Genomic DNA, 4783 nt, shown 5'->3' on the forward strand with positions numbered 1-4783 from the left:
CAAAAGACGCCAGCATAGCATCAACCTCTAATAATATTAACACCTCAAATGGAAAATCAGTTAATCGCAAGCGCAAGTATGCTCTGATGGTATGTTCTGTTATATGTTCTTTTGGATTCTGACTTTCTTTATTCTTATTTTATCACTTTTTAAATGTATAAATAATTCTCAACACTAACTTTTAGTTCTTATATGCCAGGATCTTGACAATGAAGAGTGTGCATCTTCATGTCTTGGTTGATGAAGTCAAGTTAGATTTATACTTGGACGAGCCTAGGCTTAGCGGAATGAGAATTTGAATATTTTAAAAATTCGGCAAGTAAATGAAAAGAAATATATGGTGACCTAGCTTATTTAGCTAGGGATATTTTGACTGTTCCACTCACAACGGTTGCTTCAGAATCCACTTTTAGTATAGGAGGTAGGATCTTGAACAAATGGAGGAGTTCTTACCTTCCCGATAACGTGGAAGCTTTGATTACTTCACGTAGTTGGCTATATGGCTATAATGGTGTGTATGCAATAATTCTAAAAACTCTTCTTATTTTTGGTATTACTTTCTTCTGTAAGTATTTAAGTATTTGTGTTGTACCTAATTCTATAATTTGACATTATATTTCTGAAATGTGTTTTCAGCCGACGAGGATGAAGAGTTTATCGGCTGCGATGTGAATTGGAATACCAAATCTTAAAACTGAAGGCAGTAGGATTAGGTACTACTGAAAGCTTGACAAACTTATATTGACTACTATTTTGCCTCTTTTGGCCTTCTGTGTCTGCTCTACGCCTCTTTTCTATTGGCTGATTGGTAATTTTTTATGCAGGTAAATCTTTTGAGGTATTTAAAGGAACAAGACTTGAACCTTTGTGGAAATTAGTGAACAAAATATGGGAGAAGTTTTGTATGCATTACAGTTGCTGTGATTTTTGTCATTAACATGAGTAAAATTTAGAAGGTTATGTTTGTTTTAAGAGCTCAAATATTCAAGAGGAGGCTCATTTACAAGGTGGCATCTGTATTTTTGGAAACATTTTGTCTGAAATATTATGTTCGTAACTCATTGAAACTTTCTCATTCGTTTAAATGATGGATAACGAATTGAATTTTAATGTTTCAAGTGCAAATGAATGATTACCAGTGTTATATAGAATTTGTATGGAGTAATTTAGTTCTTATTGTTAGATGATCAAGTTCAAGCACAGGTAAAGATTCAGTTTTTTACTCTTATGTTTTTGGTAAAGATTCATTAAGCAAAAAACACGAATCTGGGTTCCATTTGTTGGCTTCGATAAGCTGGGGAAGTGCACCCATGGCGGTTGACAGTGAGACGCGAATGATCAGGATATGGGTGATTGAAATTGATAGTGTTGGTGCAGGACTGCATTGCAGGAATCAATTGTTTGCATTTAAACCCAAATCAAGTATTACTTTGTGAATCAATTGTAGGAAAATCGGAGTAGAAAAGTTGAATTATTGATTAGCAACATTTGGGGATTAGGGTTATAAAAAGAGAAATTGGTTACTGGGTTTTCATATTGAAGGAAGGACTAAGAAAAGTTGCTTAATCAAAGGGTAATTCATTATTTTTTCTACTATATTTAGAGATAACAATTACTTTGTAATATGCAAATAAAAAAAGGACAAAAAAAAGGGAATGGATGAGTATAAATTTTGTGTCAACAAAGTTTGTATAATTTCATTTTCCCTCCAAATCTTGCCTATGTTGATGGAGAATAATTTGGCTTGTAGGAGGAAAATGGAGGGATCCATTTTTCCTCCCCCTCCAAATCCTTCCACCTTCATTTTGCTAACCAAACAATAGACATCCTTCCAATTCCCTCCCTTCCATTTCCCTCCAAATCCCTCAATCCAAACACACCCTTAGTGTTTTCAACTCGTCAAATTAATTTAATAATATTGTATACAATTTCACATTAGCTATTTCGGGTCCACTTCGGGTCATTTAAATCGGGTCATTTACGGGTCGGGTGATTTCGGGTCGGGTGGTTTCTGCCCGGGTAGTTCCGGGTCGGGTGGCAACGGGTCGGGTCAATAGCGGGTCTAGCAAAACTCAGGTCAAGATCGGGTCAAGCCGGGTTAATTCGGGTTTCGGGTCATATTCGAGTTTCACAACTCGGGTTAATTCGGGTCTCGGGACAACGTTTTCGGGTCGGGTCATTCGGGCCGGGTTGGTTTTGCCAGGTCTAAGTGTACCTAATATTTGAGCTCATTTTCTCTCCATTTCCTCAAAAGAAAGAGGCAAGTACTTTGAAGAGTCTATTGATCCAAAATACTCAAGAGGAGGGGGGGGGGGGGGGGGGGGGGAATTGAGGATTTAAAACTTTTTGAAAGCTTTTTCGATTATGCTAATGTAATTGATTATTTAAAGTTTATTGATTAAACTTTAACTAATCAACTAATGAAGATGAACGAAATAAACGAAAGAAGAAGAGACACACAGATTTTTGAAGTGGTTCAGTTTCACAAGTCGAAACCTACGTCCACTATTCTCGATTAATAAATTTAGTACCTTTCTACGGATTACAAATTTACTAACCCAACTCGTACAACTAACTCTAGCTGTAACTCAATGAGTACCGTTAAATACTCGAGTGACTAACTTACGCTAATAAGAAAGCACTAATGATTCTAACAAAGGTTCACGTTAATGAACAAGTTAAGAAATCAACTAAGCACTATTATCTTATAACGATAAACGAAGAACAAGTATGCGAGTTTTATGACACACGACCTTTCAAAATTGCAAATCGGTTTTTCTGCTTTAAACACACGGTTTGCTTTTTAAATATGAAAACAATTTTTATGCTTAAGGTCTCTCTCTTAGATGTTGTAAATAGCAAAGTATTTATAGGTAAGGAAGAGGTAGGCTACACGGTTTCTATACGAACCCTAATAGCCGAAATAATAAAATATAATTACAAATTATATCTTCTTATTATCTCTTTCCTAAAAGCCTTAAAAGATAATAAAGAATATTCTAAAAGATAGAATATAATCTTTCTAAATATTATCTTTACTATAAATTCTAAGATTATGATAAGATTTCCTAAAACAAGAATATCTTTTACCATAAATAAATATATTAAGTAAGATATATAAGATATGTAAAGATCTTATTATAGAATAAAATCTTTACCTAATATCTCTTAGGTAACACGGCATATCACGGCTCATATGCTCGTGAATCATGCAAACCCTAATCTTAATATATAATTAGAATTTAGGTTTCAAAGAGAGGCTATATGGAAACCCTAATTAGTAGTAAAGTCCAACTCATAAGTTGATCCATCATAACCACCAATTAACGCTTACCATAAAACCGCACTCCTCACTAAACCGGGCCTTATAAAATAAATACTTTCATTAAAACATTTAAGATAAACTTTAAACAATAATAAAACGATTTTCGAAAAGTTTATTAGTCGTGTATAAAAACTCAGCACTTCAATGTTATAGTAGAAGAGCTATAACATTGAGCTCTTTAACTAATAAGGTTATAGCTGCAAAGTTATAACTTTACTAATCAAGAACCTCATTCTTGATTATCATTATAAGATAATCACCTATACTATTCTAATCTTCAAGGAGATCTTCTAGTATAGGTTACGTCATCATCCAAGCTTGATAAATCTTTAGACGAACCTCGTCTTCACATGATACTTGAATGAATCTTGAATTTGTTTGATCTTGAACGAAGGCTTGAACTTCTCATGCAATTGTCACAATCCTCTTTGTTGCTCGTAATAGATTAGTTCTAAGATACTTAACAAACGATTACACGCAACAAGTATATAAAATGTAAAACACCTTGACATCATCAAAACATAAACATATAAGCTATATGGTCCAACATACTTATTAATGGCCCGGATCGCATATTGACAATATCTAACGGTTTTAAATTTACGCATAAAAATAAAAGAAAATAAGGATGAAAGAAGAAATTATTATTTAAGGAGATTGTGAGAGGAAATGGAGAGAAAGAAAGTGGAGATGATCCATTTCCCTAATATTTCTATTGACATGATTAATCAATGTCGTTAAGATTTGGATTCTACTTTAAATTGATTGGGAGGGTAGGATCGAGTTGGTAGAATCGGATCATAAAATCCTACAAATTAACAAAATATTTATCCATAAAATATTCATACAGTTTTAACAACTTACACAAAATTTTGGGTTTTACTATGTCATTATTCAAAAATATATACTTCGTATAATATTTTGACTATGGAATCAGGTCGTAGGATCGTATTATGATCTTATCTATAGAGATTTCCAACTGAATAAAATTGTAAGATTCTAATCTACAACCATGATAAAATCGTAAAATTTATAATCGGTCAAACATTTCTAAATTGTAAAATCGTAGAATCTTATAATTAAATCGGGATTCTGATAACAATGTGATTAACACTCAATACTTCTCTTAACTCTATCTTAAGTACTCAAAGAGCCAGATGTACATTCATTTACATTTGTTCTTAAAAAATGATATAACCGAGGTGATTTGGTTTGAAATGGACATAAATCTACCGAATACGACAATACCCCAATTACTTTTTCACAAAATCTCATTGAAGACGGCACGTATCCGTCACTTCGGAGTGATGGATACCATTTCCTCTCACAAATGACCCAAATAGAGGAGAGAGAGAAGCACATGGGGGTGCCCCCACCTTGTCCCCCATATTCGTTTTGTGAGTGGCATTACCCGTCACTTGCTCCGACCCGTCTTCAACAAGGCTAACTGTTACTTTT

General features: G+C 33.8%; 1 long non-coding RNA gene across 1 annotated transcript; it reads left to right on the forward strand.

The window, feature by feature from the left end:
• Positions 1-341: 341 nt before the first annotated feature.
• On the forward strand, positions 342-1072 carry LOC141646235 (uncharacterized). Its single transcript, XR_012545451.1, has 3 exons — positions 342-511; positions 637-713; positions 825-1072. It is a non-coding gene; the product is annotated as an uncharacterized LOC141646235 (long non-coding RNA).
• Positions 1073-4783: the final 3711 nt, after the last annotated feature.

The sequence above is a fragment of the Silene latifolia genome, chromosome 3, assembly GCF_048544455.1.
Source record: "Silene latifolia isolate original U9 population chromosome 3, ASM4854445v1, whole genome shotgun sequence".
In the NCBI taxonomy this organism is placed as follows: Eukaryota; Viridiplantae; Streptophyta; class Magnoliopsida; order Caryophyllales; family Caryophyllaceae; genus Silene; species Silene latifolia.